This window comes from Callospermophilus lateralis, unplaced genomic scaffold, assembly GCF_048772815.1.
Source record: "Callospermophilus lateralis isolate mCalLat2 unplaced genomic scaffold, mCalLat2.hap1 Scaffold_63, whole genome shotgun sequence".
Classification (NCBI taxonomy): domain Eukaryota; kingdom Metazoa; phylum Chordata; class Mammalia; order Rodentia; family Sciuridae; genus Callospermophilus; species Callospermophilus lateralis.
Window position 1 is genome coordinate 865,061 of NW_027514713.1, and position 20,656 is coordinate 885,716.

The 20,656-nt window shown below is 34.6% G+C and overlaps 1 pseudogene; it reads left to right on the top strand.

Moving 5' to 3' along the window:
- The window catches only part of LOC143389525 (growth factor receptor-bound protein 14-like), a 65,695-nt pseudogene extending 50,784 nt beyond the window's left edge, over positions 1-14,911 (top strand).
- Positions 14,912-20,656: the final 5,745 nt, after the last annotated feature.

Here is a 20,656-nt window from a genome sequence, read left to right on the forward strand (position 1 = left end):
TCTATTAAATGTTGTGAGTACCATAAATGTTTGAAAATATCTGTAGTTGAAAATACAAAAAAGAGTGAATCCTAATATGAATCTTTGTGACTAAATGAGAAAGAAGAAAAACAGCCACCACCAAATGCATGCATTTTTTAATATAAAAGATAAACATTTGTGGAGTGAAGTGGAATGGGCTAATACTTTATCTTACATTTATGAAGTAATATTCTGTTTCTTGAAATTCTCTGATTTTTATTTTTTAGTTTTGCAAGAGTATTATATCCATAGCCAGTATAACTGAATGGATGTTTCTCATATACAACTTAGTCTACGTTTGTACAACATTGCTTACAATTCAGTGTGAAGTGTGTTTAAAATGTGTCTGCCTGGATATGTTTCATGCGATTGTTTTATGTTCCATTTATGTGTTTTATAAATTACATTCTAGCTTAAGAATTACAACTTACTTCTAGTAGAACATCAAAAAAAATTGTATGATTTTCCTATGAGCATATTTTTAAATCATCCACTTGGGTGTTAAGTGGAAATTACAACTGCCATAAGCATGATTTGTTGACGAGTATTTGGAAATGAGAAAGAACCTTCTAAAGGCAGATACATGTAGAAAAGAGATATAGAAGTTATTTCTTTCAGAATGTAATGAAAGCACATGTTTATTTAATTTATTTTGAAACTTACATGCCAGTAAATTTACACAACTTTACAGTTATAAAAGTAATCACTCATTTCCTTATAAAGACACTATTTTGATAATCACAATTGGGGTAAAAATCATGAATTTTTTTTTTTTTTTGGAAAAAGTAAAATACAAAGAGTATGTCTGTGCACTTTAGTATCATTTACTGGCAAAGTTGACAAAATATACAAATTACTATTTTTCTTAATCCTTTGTTTAAATTAGAAGTTTCAGCATTTACCCAGATATTCTTTATAATTTATGCCTGATCACTAATATAATTTATTAACTTATAGATTTCATATTCTATACATAGCATATATGATTCACTTATTACCACATAAAGATTTAGATTATTAACAGTGTGTGTGTCCTAAAACTAGCTTTTTGATATATTTAGAAGTTAACATCAGAGAAATGGAGTCTTGTAGAATCCCTGGGTTCTGTCCTTTCGTTAGGTTGAAGAGTGTACACTTCACTTCATAATCAAGTTCTCAGCTCATGTATTTTCTAGGTCCACTTTGGACCTAGAAGTTTTTCTGCTGCAATTTCCATATTTGCCACTTGGTAGCTTTGCAAAACATTACTAGCATCCTGGGTAAGAGAGAGATCAGGGTAAAGAAGGATAGAACAATCATAATCAGATAAGTGATAAGAGTAGCTTTGGAAGAAATTTTTATTTTTAAAAAAATTTAAGTTGAGGTAAAATTCTGATATTAAAAATTAATCAAACTATTTTTAATGTGAACATTTCATTGACATTTAGTGCATTCAAAGTGTGCAACCATCACTTCCATCTAATTCCAAAACATTTTCATCACCACAAAATGTACCCATTAAGCAGTATCTCCGAGAATCTAAGGTGCCATTGACTTTACAAGGATACACTTTGTGATATTACAAAAAAATTTTTAAAAAATGATGCCAATATAATTATGACAGGTGACTTTCACATCACTTTTGCCATTTGTTTTACTTTTATTTAAATAGTTATTATAGACTTATTTAGACTCAGCTAGAAATTTGCCATATTTCACTTTTGCATGCACAGACTTACTTATATATACATGTACATATGTCTATATATGTAGACATTGATATATGTATATGTGTATATGTATATATGAAATTATAGATGAAATAAATTAGTCAAGATATCTGTAAAACTTCTTCCTGTTCCAAGTCGGGCTTTCCTGAATCATTTTCATCTCAGAGTCATGGATACCTATTACTTTCCACATAATGTCTGGCTTTATGCCATCTTTGAAGAGACAAATATTGTATTTTGAAATGCAAGTGCAAGAATCAATGAAATATGCCAAAAATTTCCTTTAATAATTCTTCCATCTTGGTGATGCTTAGTTTCTGGAAGATTGTTCCCTTCTTGCTTTTTCCCCTCATCTGATTATTCTCAAAGACCCTTTCAAGTCAGATTTCCAGTTCAAAGATAGTTCATTGTGTTAGATTTTTATAGCTGGTATAGTAAATTACCCCCAATTTAGAGACTTAAAATAACACAAACTTATTATCCTATATTCTTTTTTTCTTTTTCTTTTTTCTTTTTGACAGTATTTGGGAATGAATTTGGCAATCTACCACTAAGCTATACCCCCACATTTTTATGTTTTATTTTGGTCAAGTGTTTTGCTAAGTTGCTCAGGCTGGCCTCAAACTTGTGATCCTCCTGTCTCAGCCTTCCTAGTTACAGGGATTGTAGGCATATGACACTCCTCCCAGCTATCCTGTACTCTTTTATTTCAAGTCCAGAATGAGTCTTACTGGGTCACAGTCAAGGCTTGGCAGGGCTGCTTGCACTTTGGAGTCTTCAGGGGAGAAATCACTTCCCTTGTCCTTTCCAGCCTTGTGAGGCCACACATATACCTTGTCTGGTGACTATTCCTCCACTTTCAAAGATAGTAGTATCACACCAAGTCCTTCTCTTGCTACCAACTCTCTAGCTCTGTCCCTTCTGCCTTTCTCTTCCACTTATAAGCTCCTGGTGATTGCATTGGGTGCACGTGGAGAAGCCAGGATAATCCTCATCCCACAGTCAGCTGGCTAGCAATCTCAGTTTCCTTTTGCCATGTAGCCTAACATATTCACAGGTTCCAGGGATTAGGATGTGGATATCTTTCTGGGATGGTTATTCTACCTATCATATCAGTGTTCCCTGTTTATTTCAATGACGAAACTTTTCCAGATGATGCCAGAAAAGGAGGTGAACATCCAGGAGTACCTTTAACCTGTAGCCAATGAAAAACCAGACATGAAAGTGACACAGTCTGTCTTACATTTGAATATTAACAGATCCGGCCTCTCTTTGGAGAAATTCTAGTTACCTATAGAATGTAGAACATCAATGACTTAGAAAAGTGGATTGCTCACATAGAATGTCCCAGTTACATATTCTCTCTTTCTCTCCCTTCAGTTAGAACTCTGACAGCTTCTCTGTTGTGGTATTTCATTCTTTTATCTGCCCCTCCATAGGACAGAGAAATGTTAAAATTGGCCCATGACTATCCTTGACAGGAGTTAAATGCCTACTAAAGGTCTTCAATGGCACCTAGGTACCTATCTAACACTGCAGGTGTCAGGAACAATACATATAGGAAGATAACCATCTTATTAGTAGGTAGCAGGTTTTTCAATGAAGAAGGTGGCCAATCCTCATATTCTTTGTGAAAGGGTTGTTTGAGGTTGTTATGTATACTTAATAATGAACTTGACTAGGAATTAAGCTCTTCTGTCTTCTTTTTAAATTTGTTGTAGGCTTAGAGTTGATTTAAAGTGAATTTCATTAGGTCCCATTAATGTCCTTCAAACCTTGAATTAAATAATTTTTAAAAGTTAGGAAATAATTGGATAAAGAAGTCAGCACAGAGAATTTTAAATGAATGTGGGTTTGTATTCATGTTAGAAGCAAAATCTTGAAATAATGATTCTCTTAATCCCCTCCCCCAATTTTTTTTGTTTGTTTGACTAATTACCAAATATATCCACTTTGCTAGAATTGGTTTCAAGGAACTAGTAGAGAAATAACACTGTTGAACTATTTATATAAAATTTATCCTATGGGTAAGATTTGATTTCATGCTGTCATTCAATATTTTCTATACAGTACTCTTTGTGTGTGTGTGTGTGTTTGTGTGTGTGTGCGCGCTCATGCATGTCTCTGAGTGTGTGTGTGTCTGTGCACCTGTGTGGGTACACAAAGTAAGCCCATTTAAGGTGGACACTCAAGTACTGGGCAGAGTAGGTGTTGCTCAAAAGTTGTGTAGACAGATATATGGGTCACAGACCCATACCTGGTGCCAGAGGGGATGCAGGTCAATAGGCGCTGGCCCCGGTGGGCCAAAGGGAGATGCCAGAAGGGTGGCATGGGCAGGCAAACCCACCAGGAAACCTTGAGGTAGGTGGTGGTGCTTAGGCTAGAGCTTGACCCCAGAAGCAGTGTTGTGACCTGATTGGGGTTTTGAAGAACCTAAGGGCTGGCATCTTTAGGGGGTGACTTTTAGACCTGCCACTAAATTGCCATCTTACCTATCATTTGGACTCTGGCAGCCCCTGGAGGCAGGCATGGAGATTGTCATTCTCCTCCAGGTGATAAGGATAGTTCATCAGGTCCAACATGGAATCAATAGCAGCACATTCTTCTTCAAAGTCATCCTCCACACCTTCCATATACGCTTCCATTGTCAGGCCCATTTGAGACACAGCACCTGCTGGCTCGGATGCTGCTGGGGCCTTGAGGTGATAGAACACAATGACTACCCTGCCAAATGCCAACATCACAAAGGTTGAAGCAGTAGATGGAATAGGGCTGCTGAGACCTAACATGAAGTTCATTATATCTTCATGAAATGGAAAGAATTGTGGAGTGTAGCCAAAATGTAAATAAATATGTATAAATATAAATAATTTAAAATCATAAAAAATTAAAAGCTGCCAATAATTGCCCCCCCCCAACAAAATAGCTTAAATCTAAAGGAGTAGTTTCCAGATTCAGATGAGGATTTCTTCAGGACAATTTTGCTCATGGCAGTTAACAGTCTTAATTTTTCTCAAACTAATAATCCCATTAGAATCCCGACCTCCTACTTTCCCATTATGGCCAGATGGCTCAGTCTGTCAGATGCTGCCTCCTAAAAGTGAAGACCCCACATTTCTAAACTGCTACATTGTATTTTGAAACACAGAAATCAGCTGGACTCCTCAGTGTTTTTGTTTTGTGAATGTGAAGCCCAAAAATATTATGAAAATAATTATTCTTGGTTATAAGAATATTTAACCAAGAATGATATAGATCCGAGAATTCTTCAGATAGGGCCCAATTTATAGTTTTACCAAAGAGACAAGTTAATTCATCAATCATCAGAATGACAGTGAATTTTACAGTGTTGCTTAGGACATATGTGAGGTTTTTAAAATCTTTGGAATGTACAGCATGACACCTTTCCCAAGTGAGCTTTCTTTTCATGAGACAAGGTACCAATCCAAATAATTTTTCTGCAAACTATGTAAATATGAAAGTAGAAACGTAAGTCTCAGTATAAAGTAATACCAGTATAAAGTAATACTAGTGAGGGGCTGGGGATGTGGCTCAAGCGGTAGTGCGCTCGCCTGGCATGCGTGTGGCCTGGGTTCGTTCCTCAGCACCACATACAAACAATGTCCGCCGAAAACTAAAAAATAAATATTAAGAATTCTCTCTCTCTCTCTCTCTCTCTCTCTCTCTCTCTCTCTCTCTCTCTCTTAAAAAAAAGAAATTAAAAAAAAGTAATACTAGTGAGCAAGACCTTAATTTGGGAGCCTCAGTAAAACAAACAAAGTAAAAAACATATCTTTTTAAATGTATTGTTGAAGGGCATTATTTTGGTTGCTTTATTTGTCTGATTGAAGGAAAATCACAAAATTGTTTTTTATACTGATAACATATGATTAATGAAAAATATTTTAATTGAATTACCAGTGTAGTAAAGGAAAAGTTGTAACATTGTGTTTTTGTTTATTTATTTTGCAGTATGGCATGCAGCTGTACCAGAATTATATGCCTCCATATCAAGGCAGAAGTGGCTGCAGTTCTTAGAGTATATCACCCATAGTAAGGATCGATTTTTGGAACCTATATTTTATTTTATATTTATATTATGTTAATTTGCTATTACATTACAAATATATACTACAATATATTTACCATTTCCTTTTGGTCAAGTAAAGTTATACTGTGTATGTATGATGTTATATTGAATTTTTTATACTTGGATAGCATATGTGTATGGTCTGTGATAAAAATCATAGGACATATATGAAATATTCAATTATAATACATAATGTTACATGTTAGTAAAATATTTTAAATATTTGAAGGAATGTATATTCTATGTCATTACATCATTTGAGGATTAGATTCTTTTTTTTTAGAGAGAGTGAGAGAGGAGAGAGAGAGAGAGAGAGAGAGAGAGAGAGAGAGAGAGAGATTTAATATTTAATTTTTAGTTATCGGCGGACACAACATCTTTGTACGTGGTGCTGAGAATCGAACCCGGGCCACACGCATGCAAGGCAAGCGCGCTACCACTTGAGCCACATCTCCAGCCCCATAGATTCTTAATAAGATAATTTGTAGAACATTTTCCTTGGCATTGTGTGTTTTTTAATTAATTTTCTTTGATTGTGGGTTTGCTTATTTATTTTAATACTGATTCTGAGATTGTTGTAGCCTATTATAGAGATGCCAATGATTTCAAATTTTAAAAACTGTAATATACGTATGTGTATGTTTTTAATTTCTGGCTTTCTAACAGTAAATTTTTTTTAAGTTCCAGGTTCTTAAAAAGCAGACTGCTTTCCAGGAAATGCAAAAACTACAAGTCAACAGTTACATTTTACCAAATGTAACTTGGATATTTATTTGCAGACACACACAGGCACATCTTTTACCTTCTTTAGCACTTAATTTTAATTTCCTGTGCATTAACACAGAAATTTATTTCTGAACTTAATGTTTATGTTCTGCAATTCTTGTTGCAATCCTTAATATTGAGTATATTAGAAATTCAGATGTATGTGCCTGTGTTACAGATCAGTTAATGCACTTTTCTGAAAACTGTGTTTCCACTTAGGCTAAAAATGTGTTCTTCTTGACTGTGACCAAGGAAGGTACATTTACCCACATGTAATGTGCCAGATGAAATGCTCAGTTCCAGGAATGAACTGAAGCCAATAGATGATATAGAAAAAGAGCCCATATTTTGTAGTTATGTTGCTTTAAATTATGGAAGAATAACTTCTCATGTTTGTATCATATTACTTTTAAGCCCTAAAATGAGAAACTAAAGAATGTAATGAATTTTTATAATACAAATCACTTTAAGGTGAATATTTTCTACAGTTTGTCAGCTTACTCTTATCTTTCCATCCATCTGTATATAAAAAAATAATGAATTGTATTATCTTAATCCTTTCCTAAATCCCTCCAAATTTTCTTTTAGAATCTAGAGTTATTAGCATGGACATGTTAATAGCAGCCAAACGTTTGGAAGCAATTATTATTTAGTGTCTTTTTAATCATAGGAAAATGTTATAAATAAAGTCCTTTCCATTTTCATTACCTTTGTTAGCATACAAGTGTGATATTATTCTTACTTTTTCCCACTGAAAGTCATTCTGCTGTTGATCATGGCATATCTGAGTTTGCTTAGTCGGTCTTTCTTATTCAACCCCATCTGTAAAAAGGACTGCTCCTTGAGTGAATCTGACTGGAATCATGTGTGATAGGGGCAAGAGGTCCCAATGCCTCGTGGTAAGGGCTTGTTTTACACAGGAGTTGTGATCATCGAAGGTAGCACCTGAGAACTGTATCTATGCTATTCTTAATGTCTGTGAAGGAGACCTAGATGTTTGGGGAGGTATTTTTGTTTACTTTTGTGTGTATGGAGAGATCCACTTTTCTAGATGATTACAGAGGAATCAGTGACCTGAATGGTGCTGGTGCCCCTCACCTGTCTCTGCTGCTTTCTACTCAGGAACTATTTTCACAGAATAATTTAGTTACCTTTCTCAAGTAACAGTATTCTCTTTTAAACTTGTCCATATTTTGAGAAGAGAAACAAAACAACAGTTCTCATACCAAAGGGAGCACCTAGCCATAATGTCATGTGACAGCCACTCATATCACCTTTTGAAATGAGAATCATCAGCAGATATTTTAGGAAGCCAGATAGATTTGGTTCATTTTAGGGTAAAGGAGGAATTCATTTAAAGGAGTGTCTGTTAATATGTTCCTAGCTTGAGTGAGGAGATTGGAAGAAAATGTCTGTTCAGTTCTTTTTAGTCTTTATTTTTGACCCCGGGCTAGATATGCTAAGCTGCAGTTTCTTTCCTTTACCTCCCACTATGTGGCACTTGAAATAACCCTAGATGGGACATATTGGTTGCTATTTTTACCATAAGGTGTGTGATCTTGGTTGAATCTCTGGTGTCCTGCAGTGTAAAAGAAGGGGGTAGTTGCATAATCTCCTGACTCTTACATCTGGGGTGTCCTTTGGCTCTGTATGAAGCAGATGAGAGAACGATATCTGGAGAAATTCTTTGCCCTCTTGTTTAGTCATTCTGAGCTGCAGGTTTATCAAGATCCTTCAAATAGAGTGACAGAGAAAGCGTGGCTAGTTGCCATGTAGTTATATTGCCTAAAAACCATTTTAGATGTAAACCTCACTAAAAGGATACAAGCAGTCTCAGAGTCTGGTCTGGGTAATCCAGGGTACACCCAGGCTTCCCTTCTTAGAGAGAAAAGGCTATGCAATTAAAATCATGGCTCATTTTTCTAGGGCCTACCCTGTTCATCCCCTAAGAAGAGCTAGAAAAAGGAACAAATATTTGATAAATACAGCCAGTTCTGAATGTTAATAGCATTGCTTTCCTATGTGAAAGAAATTGAGCTGAAAATGACCTTTTGGATTTATCAGACTTTGCTTTACTTCCATTTCTTTGTCCACCTAAGGTGAACTATTAATTTTTCATCCACCACCTGCCATTCAGTAGACAACATTTACTACACTCCTATTTCCTCTTAGTGTAGTTATTGTAGCAAATGGAAAATTTCTTTAATTGTCTTGTATTCTCTGTTTGTCAAATAATTATGGAACATGGGATCTTATTGAACATCTGGTCCCCTGTATTGGGTAGGGAGAGAACAAAAGCTTGTTTATTTTTTTTTCCTCACAGTATTTTTATGTTATCAGGAACTTCTCTTTATAGAACCCATCTTGGCATGTGAAGTTAAAGTTGTTATAAGGATAAATCTATCATTAGGGTCCAGGTTAGTTACTCTGATTTGGGCAGGTGGACACTTTCCATTAATGTTGGGAAAGCAAAAGTGTATCCAACTGATCCACAGCCCAGCATGGAAGATCATGGGGTGAGAAGGGCAAACTAAGGTGTGACAGCAAATAGAAATCACTGAGACAGCATCTGTTTGGAAAGAGCAGCTGTCAGTTATAAAGGCTCCTGTAACAAATGGAAGGTTGCATGCCAGATCTCTAGAAATATAGATGGACCATAATAAGATTGTCAGCCATTATCACGTGGTTTGAAGAGAAAATAACAGATGCTAATAAAATGGGATATGTGAGGCAGTGATAAAGAAACCTAAATTTTTTTTTTCTTGAGGACAAGGTTTTGTTTGAAGCCCACATTTGAGTATAGTGTCTTTTCCAAAGGTAGAGAGAGAGTGTGTGTGTGTGTGTGTATGAAAGCCACAAATCTCCAGATGCAGGTTGGCTCATAATTTACAGTGTAATTTCACTTTGGATTTTGTTCTTTTAGTAATGATTGAAGAATAAGTGATACACACTTCCATTTAGTTTTTTTTGCTTAGTTTTAAGTTATCTTCCTAGTGTATAAGACATGTGAGACTCTTGACTAGAGCGTTTGGCAATTTTCTCTTTTTTTAGTACTCACGACTCATTGTGGGATAGAATGCCTGTTTCTTGAAAGATGATTGCAAAATAGGACGCCAGAAAAAAAGAAAATAAAAATAAGATCCAGGATTTATATTCTTTACTTTCCCTTTAGAGACTATGAATATAAGAAGTAATTAGCAAAAACATTGACTTTATCATTGTTTTGATTACATTTGTTTAAATATGTCTTCTTTTCATGTCTGTGCTTCTGTCATTCAGAATTGCTTTTGCAGCTATCACTTGGCCACCCATCTCTTCAAAAATGAAAAAAGTGTTTATATATTACATCATAATTTTTTTAAAAAAAAATTTTAGTTGTTGACAGACCTTTATTTATTTGTATGCGGTGCTGAGAATCAAACCCAGTGCCTCACATAAGCCAGGCAAGTGTGCTACCGGTGTGTCATAACCCCAGCCCCATCATAAAAATTTTAATATGAAATCTAATATTATGTATTATTATTCTGTTAAATTTCATTTTCCAAATAAAATGAAACTTGACATGATAAGCTTTCAAAACACATATTCCAATTTGCTCCTTTATAAAACATGAGTACTATTTCTAAGAAGATGTGTATCAATCTAAGTAATAGCTTTTACATATTTTGAATCATAAAATCGTGGCTTCAAAGTTGGTGGATTTGACATAAAGTTTAATACAGAGATGAGTTCAGAAGTGGTAGTTCTTTATAGCCAGTAGGAAGGGTTATTTCTTCCTCAGTTGGAGATTTGCCATATTAGGAGATAATGTGAAAAAGAGGTTTGTTTTAGGGGAAAGACATGCTTTCAAAGATTTTCATCACATTACTCAGCACTTAATTCAGTTATCCTAACAAATAGCCATTGAACTGCAAAGTTCTCCATAGCATCATTTTATATTGAATATGTACTTTTAACTTTTTAATTTCCTGATAGCTACTTTGGGAATCCCAGTCTCAAATTGAAGCATATTGCCAGCAAAACAATTACTTTTGAAGATTTTCATGACCAAAAATGTTTTCTGGTTTTGTTTCATTTTTCAAAAATTTTTTTAGAGAAGTATATCAGAGAACTCCCTGGTAGCAATGGACTTCTCAGGTCAGAAAAGTAGAGATATAGAAAATCCCACCGAAGCTCTTTCAGTTCCAGTTGAAGAAGGACTCACTTGGAGGGTACTCATAATTTCACTTTCTTGAAAGAATTTTTAATTTGAATTTGTTTCACCCCCAAAACTGAGATTTGTTTTCCCATTCCTTGCTCAGAAAAAAGGATGTTTGTGCCTGGGCAGTCACAGTAGCCCCATTGCCTCCTCACAGACCTCTGCCACAAACATGGGTATGTCTGCTCCTAGTCATGGTCACTGAGCTGATGGGCAGCTTGACATGACTTTAGTGACATGTGGTCACTAACTGATGGGGGACATATATGTAGTGAAATTGCAGTCACTGCAAGCAAACCTTTGTATTCATTCGTTTTATTTCTTTAGCCATCCATCGGTCCCAGCCATGGTTTCACCATAAGATTTTCAGATGTGAAGCTCAGCGATTGATTATTCAGCAAGGACTTGTGGATGGGCAAGTTTGATACTTTTAGTGTTGAGTAGAATTTGGGTTTGGATTTTTGGATTTGGTTTGGATTTTGCCAGTAAATAATAATCATTTATTCAGTGCACACCAAGTGTTTTTAATTTTGGCTTATCATAACACAGAAATGGCTTTGTTCTGTAAGAGTGGCTATCTCTGAATTATAGCAATATCTGTATAATACCCAGTACACAGAATGTGCTCAGTATTTGTGTATAAATTAACAGAGAAGAGAATAGTATTCTTTGTTCTTAACTAGGAGCACTAATGTTATCCATTCTGTGCCAATTCTAGCATTTTAGATATTAATTCATGAGAGGAAAAAAAACTAACCTTGTTTTTGGGTATCAATGTTTCATTTTGAACAAGTAATATATATGATTCTAAAATATGATTTACATTATGACATTATCCTATACATTGTAATTCTTTTTAGGTATAATGCAGGGTATATTAAGAAGATTTTTTTCTGATGTTTTCAATGTTTACTTTTATTTCTGTTTACATCCCTATTGCTATTTCTCTAAATATTTACAGCTTAAAAATGTGAATCTATTAAAAGAGTACTTTTTGATGATTTTTTGTGTTATCTTTTAATGGGATACCATGGAGTACACAAGAGAAGCATAAAATATTTTATGAGAGATTTATAATCTGAAGGATTTTCTTCTTACATTACTCAGTTTCAGGTACTTTAATACTGCTAAGTTCCTTCCCAAAGGCAGTACAAAGAGAACATTTTATTGAGGATTGGATGAGAAATGAAACAACTGGAGAAAGAATCTTTTATCTTCAAAGGAAAAGAAAGAATCTTTTATCTTCAAAGTCAGTTTAAACAACTGGAGAAAGAATCTTTTATCTTCAAAGGCTGACTTAAGATGATGACAGGGTTTGAGGAGATTTAATACTGACATTTGGGTAAAAATTCATCTTCACATGGAAGATTATTAATAACAAGTCAGCATTTTATCAGAGTCAAAATAAGAAAGGATTTTAATATACTTCTCTGCTTAGAGCATGGTCAATTTTTTGTAAATAAATTTGAACAGTGATCATAGTTACAATCCAGTGAGGTCAGGAAAAGTGAAAAATAAGAAAGAATGATTTAAATGTTTTAGAAGATTATAATTCCCTTTATTTATGAATGTGTAACCTGGAGAAAATAATTATACAGAGTAATCATGCCTGTTTCTATTATTTTGGTATTTCTTCGGAAAGTTGTGAAGGTGTCAGGTGGTCTACCAGGTGGTAGTGGTGATCTGCTTGGGAGGGGGAAGAATTACTGCTTAATTTTTCCATGAAATGCCCTTTGTCCTGTCTCCCAATGATGTAATGTCAGAGTCTCACAAATAAAATGGATAATTTCATCAGACATCTGTGATGCCTCAGATTTGGCTGCCTCTTAGGCCAGGCACAGTGAGATTAGTATTGAAGTCACCAGTGGGGACCACTTACACAGTGTGTTTGCCAGTAATTAATACAAAACTGGCTTTTCACTGCATTGCCAGTAATTAAGAATCCATACCCTGCAGCCTTTTTCTCTGAGACCATTAGACCATGTCTTCTTTTTGTAACCTGAAATTAATAGAGGCTTTCCCACTGCATTCTTCGAAGTTAAAGTGCACATTGGGTATATTTTTTTTAACTTGAAACATTTTTACTTAAACATTTAATAAACAATTTAAAGTTGGATTTTAAGGATATAGCATTTCTTATTTTCTGTCGTGTAACAGTAGAAGCCAGAATCAAAAGAAGAAAGCAGACCAAGTGTTGAAAAGAGGGTAAAAATGATTTTACTATAAATCATTATGTCTTTTATACACACACACACGTACACACACCCACTCATCTTTTATTCATTCTCATCCCTTATTCTTTCTGGTAGTTTCATGGGAATACCCAATTTCCCAGTGGAAAAAGGACAACATGAATTGTTGATGCCAATGGAATATTTTGCTGGGTTTGTAAGCAAACAATGTCACAAATAGACTGTGTATTTATCATATTAAAATTACATTAGCACTGATGACAGTTTTGTAGTATGAGATTATGTTGTAACATATCATTCACCAAGTTGAATAATCATACCCACTGAATACACATTTAAGGAGATTCCAGCTACGGCTTTTATGAGTACACATCCTCGGTTTGTTACATGCTATGATTCTATGAAATCTGTAAGTGAATGTAGAAACATATTGAAATTCTTCCTCTCTCTTTTTAGAGTTTTCTTGGTAAGGGGTAGTCAGAGTAACCCCAAAACTTTTGTCCTGTCAGTGAGTCATGGACAAAAAATAAAGCACGTTCAAATTATACCACTAAGTAATTTGTGATTTCACATTCGTATATTAGATATGATCTTAATGCATAAGCTTTTGGAAACTTTGTTTTTCTGTTGTTTCTTTTATTAAATATAATGTGGGAGCTTGTGCTTTGACCAGAGTTAAGTTTGGCAGAAATGGTTTTATGAGCCTGAATTAATATAAGAAATACAGGAATTGTAAAAATTAAATTTATCTTTTTTCCATGAAATATGATTTAGCAATATTGTATAGACCTCATGCCACCTATTGGTAAAAGGCCACTAAAGATTCTTTTTTCTGAGTTCTAACCATTTCTTAAAAAAAAAAAAAACATTATTTTAAGACCCTTTCTCTTCTCTCAAAGACATTTTTTGCTATTATTGTTGCTAGTTTTTTTTCATTTGTTTAAAATTATTTGTATAGAAACACAGGAACTGTGAGATTGGTGGACATTTAAATAATCCTGGGAACATTTTAAAAATATCTGTTTTTGGCTGGCACAACTTGCTTTGGAGTTTTTTTCGCTTCTGCTGTTGTGTGTCAGCATGTGCACATATGTGCATATGTGATGTGCATATTAGAATCAGGCAGAGTAAAACAGATTCAATCTACTTTCAGGAAGGACTTATTTAAATTACTAATGCTTTCCTTTGAATTGCCTCTTTTTTAAATCATCCAAAGTCCATATAGAGTACCAACCCTGCTTTTTTGATTATTTGATCAGTGTCCCCAGCAAGTATGAGCATTTAATGCTAGAAGTCTTCACCACCAAACAAAAAATGTCAACTGACATTCCATTGGCATAATATATTATTGCTTCAGAATGAACTTGCTGATAAAAAATATATGAATAGTCATTTTTAATATACTGAGGCATTAAGTAGACAATGTTTAGAAATAGAAATTAATTTCTCTACACAGAAGCATTAAAATCTCCTGTCTACTTATACACTGAATAGTACAGATTTCTCTCTGTTCATTGACTCAAAATTGTTAAACTATCCTAACTAAACAGAACTCTGGGAGAATTAGATGCAGAGAAAGTGGAGGCATGTTTCTTATCCAAGGATCAGATGATACTTCTTTTAAATGTAAGTGAAATTAAAGAAGTGGGCATGTCATGCTGTTCTCTGCACAGTCCTTAGTATTATAAACTTGTCAATTTTGGCAAGAAGACATAGCTTGCAGTGGAACAACCATCATCCTTCTGGATTCTTTACCCTCTTTACCAGCTTGTTGCTTTTCCTATTGCAGGTGGAAGATGATGGTGAAATGTTCCACATGCTAGATGATGGCCACACTAGATTTATGGATCTAATCCAGCTGGTGGAGTTCTACCAACTCAAGAAGGGTGTTCTTGCTTGCAAGTTGAAACATTATTGTTCTAGGATTGCGCTATAGCTGAACCAGAAGTGACATGTTAAACTGTTGAAGAAAAAAGACTGAAGGGTGAAAAATATTAAAAAGAGAGCATAAATAAGGGTAAAAAATACTGTGGTGAAAGGAATATTTTACCTGCAAGTTATAAAAAATATTTCGTGCATTGCAAATAAGCAAAAACTTGGATTCACATTACAATCATCATTTAAAATTTGTAAGTTGAAATTAAACCTTAAGGAAAAATGATTTGGAGTGTTCTTTTGTGGTTTCATATATTACTGTATTTTTTTCAAATATGAATACTTCAAACATTTATCTGCTCCTTTTTAAAATATGACAGCCCTAGAATTCTCAAACACCAAATATGAAGAATAAATCAGGTTTCAGAATGACCATTTTGCAAACTGAATTCCAGATATACTACTTTTTTAATATTAAGAAGCATGAAAAATCTTTAGTTATTAAATAAAAGAAACTATACATGACTTGTTAATAAAACTAAAAACAATTTTGAATTGTATGTTCTCTGGTTTCATTATAGCCAAAGGATCAAATCATACTTTGTGGTAGCAGCTTAAAATTGTTTTGAAGTAAATTGGTTTTTTATCTAGAAAACTTTCATTAAAGTCATTGAATTATCAATCGTACCATAAAATCTATACTAGTATTGAACATATTAGTGGCACATTGTTAATTGCATCTTTTACATTTCTTAATAATTGGCTGAGATTATCTATTTTTAAGAAAATGATCAAATTATTGAAAAATTTTGATAATTTGCACACACTTTATGATATATAAACTATGATAACATAACATTGTCACCTTAATATTTTATGTTTAACTCATGCTTTTTAGAACATTCATTATATCCTTTCATTAATAAGTCAGTAAACCAATTAAAATAGGTAGAAAGAAAGATTCAAGACCTATGAGGATCCTAATAGGTAAATCTTTGTTCTTCTCTTTGTGCCCCTTTTAGTTTTTTAGCATGGCAACATCATTATGGAAGCAAAGATTTTGAAAACTTGAGACAATAATTTGCCTGTTACGACTCCAAGACAATCTGAGATGTTTTTACTTTTTAGTTTTGTTTGTTTGGCTGGGTTTTGATGTTGTTGTTTTTGTTGTTGCTGTTCTATGATTCTTGTTCCCAGTTTGGTGGGAAGAATAATCATTGTTCTTTCAAAAAAGAGGAGAAACAAAACATCAAGTAAACCTCAATGTTATACAAAATATTGCCCATCCCCTGTAACTGAGCCTTGTAACAAGCTTCTTGGAAAGATAGTTTTTTAAATCAATATTTCAAAATTGCATAATTCACTTTTAGATGAAAAATTATACATTTTTGTTAACAAAGCATAGAACGCATTCATGAAATGTGAATAAAATCAATATTATTGAAAAAGAATTACTTATTGGATTTTTAATATTCACTTTACTTCTCAGTGCAAATCTAACTCCTAAAACAATAAAACTTAGAACATTAATCTACTATTATAAATTACTGTTTATGGGGCTGGGCTTGTGGCTCAGTGGTAAACTGCTTGCCTAGCATATGTAAGGCACTGGGTTCGATTCTCATCACCACATATAAAAAAAATAAAAAGGTCCACCAATAACTAATAAAAAATTAAAAATAAATAAATAAATTACTGGTCAGGTGTCCACAAACCCTGAAAGACACAGGACTTGCTGGTGGAATAGTGGGAGGTAATCACACTTGCCCCTTTCAAACTTTCATCATGGGCCTGGGTATTTCTGATTTATTTCCAATTTATAGAAACACACTGTGTTATGAATTGGAATGCACTTTTTCATGATATCTCCATTTCAAACAAATATCATAAAATGTAATATTTTAAATACTAAATTCTTATAATTTGATCAATTTGTGCTTGTATTTGTTATTTGTGTTTCTAACTTCATTGCTAATCTAAAGTTACTATTGGGGAGCTCAGGTTTTATATGAAATTGCTTACTTTAATTTTAAATCAAAAGTCAAAATTATTTAGTAAAGGGTCATGGAGTGTTTTAGTCAGCTTTTTTACTGCTGCAACCAAAAGACCTGACAAGATCAATTAGAGGAGGAAAAGTTTATTTGGGGGCTCACAGTTTCAGAGGTCTCAGTCCATAGACAGCTGACTCCATTCTTTGGTTTCTGAGATGAGGCACAACACCATGGCAGAAGTGTGTGGTGGAGGAAAGCCATGGCCACCCGAAAGCAGAGAGAGAGCAAGCTGTCCTCATCAGGGATAAAATATAAACCCTAAAGGCACATCCCCAGGTACTCACCTCCTCCAATCACACCTTACCTGACTATGGTTAATCCCTGTCAGTGGATTGATGCAGCAGATTAGTTGAAGACTCTCATAACCCAATCATTTCACTCTAAATTTCTTGCATTGTTTCACACATGAGCCTTTGGGAGACATCTAATATCTAAACCATAACACGGAGGAAAAGTATTGTTTTCTTAATTTCTTTTTTAAAGGGGCACTTGCCTCTGTGTGGCTGTGTGTGTGTGTGTATGTGTGTGTAAATTTATTATGACATTAAATCTGAGAATTTCAGACACATTCACAGGCACTCCAGTGTTGAAATGCATTCCCCAGAACATGTAAATTACCTTTGGAATCCTTTCCATTGTGATTTAGCCATGTTATATTATTTTGCCCCAGTCAGGATGGGAATGATGACAGATTAGCTTGGTTTTCTTCTATTTCTGTTCATATGTGGGTGTTGGCATGCCTCACTCTCTCAGAAAGAAGGGAGTGCCGCCGCCATCCAGTACTTGATGTTCCTTTTTATTTCCATATATTGAAGAAATAGGTAATTATTTTGAAACATTTGGAAGAACTAATCAAACAAGACTAAAATTATTAGGGTGCTTTAATTTGGAATAATTACTTGTTACACCCGTATTAGGAAAGTCCTGATTTATATGAGTAGACTTTTATTTTACTCTGTTTCAGGGTGTTCAGCATCAATTAATTCATGTGGTCTCTGTCTTTTGAATACCAAAAGGATAACTCTACTCGTGGTGGTTGTATTCTGGTCGGCAGATCAGACTGTTCCCTGGATCCTAATTACCCTGAGGGGGAATGATTGTCATTGGCAAAGGTTACAGCTTGGCATTCCAAGCTGGCTTTACTGATTTAAAGCTGTTCCATTGCAGGAGTTCTCATGCTTTGTGGTGCCTTGGTTCCATTTGGTGGTCTAGTAAAGCCTATGGACCCCAATTGATAGAATATTTTTAAATATATGAAGTAGATAGAATTTCAAAGCACATGAACTATATAGAGACATAACTATCAATGTGGTGGAAACCCTGCTTTGCTGTGCCTTGCTGTGTCTATTTCTGGTTGTATTGACTCTTGTCCATATACGTCTTACAATTTTCTGTCCTATATTAATTTGTGAATAGGTGGGTGATTCACAGTGTTACTCATAATACTAATGGGGCACAGAGTAGTTTTTTGAAATGTAGGATTATTGTAACATTCACTGAACATTCCCTCAGCCAAACCTCCATGTTTACCTCTTGTAGAGTGTGTCACCTTGTGCCAGTATTGGATCTCACACTTAGACCTTCCGGGACTTTTAGGAACGCTCATAATTGGGGTACTGCTTAGAATGTCTCTAACTGCATATTCCTCAGGTCACAAATTAGAGGGATTTTTTATACATTATTAAAAAGGATTTTAGTGATGGTCTAAAGAAAGTCCAACCTTTTGGTGGAGCACATCACAATAATAACCTAAAAGCTCATAGCAGAAATCCCCCAAATGAATTTCTCACTGTCATAAATATTTGTTTCTCAGTTGGAATATCAAGTGTTTAGTTTTTTTGCCATGCCAATATTTTTTGTAAGTATAAATAATTTACCATCTTCTAATTCAGAGCCACACAATACACAAGGTACCAGGAACCAGGTTGAGATGATAGCTCTGCTATCACACTTTATAGATTTGAATTCTAGCCCACTCTGAGTAACTTCATAGTCTAGTCGAGGAGTGTTTTGGGTTTCTTTTTTCCCCTAGAGGGGACTACCCCCACCACTAAGCATTTCTATTTCCATCATCACCACCACTTTTGAAGTTGTCTTGGCAATTAAATGAAATCATTCAAATAAAACACTCAGCACATTGTCTAGAATTCTAATGTATATTATTATTGCATTAGTCATTGTATGTTTAGGTCCTCCACCTTGCAATATTCTTCTTTTCATGCAACGCAGTTTTTATGCTACCTCTCATCTACCCTTCCTGCAGGAGCAATACACTGTACTTTCCATGTTGTGCCTCTGTCCTTGTTTCAGTCATTGTGATGAGTCTGCTTTGATGAAAGTGCCCCTGAGCACTGCAACAGGGTCCTGCCATCCATTTGTGGGACTGAGTAGACAATCAAAGTGTGTCTACCTATACTAGATTTCACAGATGGCCATGTTTTTTTTTTTTAACCTGTGGTTAAAATGATAAAAGTATGATTTGGGATTCTTATATATTGTCTTACTTCCTCTCTCTAAATATAGTGGTTGATATGATGGGAAGTAGAGAAGGTTGAAGACTTTCTTTAGAGTAATTGCCTGGACAGTGTAGGGAAGCTGAAAGAACACTTTCTAGGTGATTGGTTCATCTTGGAGGAATTAGCAAACTTCTATGTGAATGTGACCTCCTCTGATTTTTTTAAACTCTTATTTTTTTTATTTGTTCTTATTAGTTATCAATGACAGTATAATGTATTTTTACATCATGCATAAATGTAGAACTTCTGATTCTTCTGGTTATACATGACTACACTGGTAGTGTAGTCATATATGCATATAGGGTAATAATGTCTGATTTATTATACTATCCTTCCAACCCCCATTACCCCTCCTGTCCCTTCACATCTCTCTGCCTAGTGCAGAGTACCTCTAGTCTCCCTGCCCCCATTGTGAATTAGCATTCTCATATCAGAAAAAAAATATTCAACCTTGTTTTTTAGGGATTGACTTATTTCACTTAGCATGATATTCTCTAGCTCCATCCATTTACCTGCGCTATAATTCCCTTCTTCTTTAAGGCTGAGTAACACTCCATTGCATATATATGCCACCTTTCTTATCCATTCATCTGTTGAAGGGCATCTAGGTTGTTTTTATAGCTTAGCTAATGTGAGCTACTATAAACATTGATGTGGTTGCATCACTGTAGTATGCTGATATTAAGTCCTTTGGATATAAACCAAGGAGTGGGATAGCTGGGTAAAATAGTGGCTCCATTTCAAGTTTTCTGAGGAATCTCCATACTGATTTTCATACTGGCTGCACCAATTTACAGTCCCAACAGCAGTGTATGAGTGTATTTTTCCCTACATCCTCACCAACATTTATTGTTGCTTTTATTCTTGATGATTGCCATTCTGAATGGAGTGAGATGAAATATCAGTGTAGTTTTGATTTGTATTTCTCTAATTGCTAGAGATGTTGGACATTTTTTCATATATTTGTTGATCAGTTGTAATTTTTCTTCTGTGAAGTGTCTGTTCAATTCCTTAGCCCATTTATTAATTGGGTTATTTTTATTTATTTATTTATTTATTTGTTTTTGGTGTTAAGATTTTTTTTCCTAGAGATTAATGTTCTATCTGAGGTTCCTTGGTAAAGATTTTCTCCCAGTCTGTAGGCTCTATTCATATTGATAGTTTCCTTTGCTGTGAAGAAGTTTTTAGTTTGAACCCATCCTGTTTACTGATTCTTGATTCTACTTCTTGTGCTTTAGG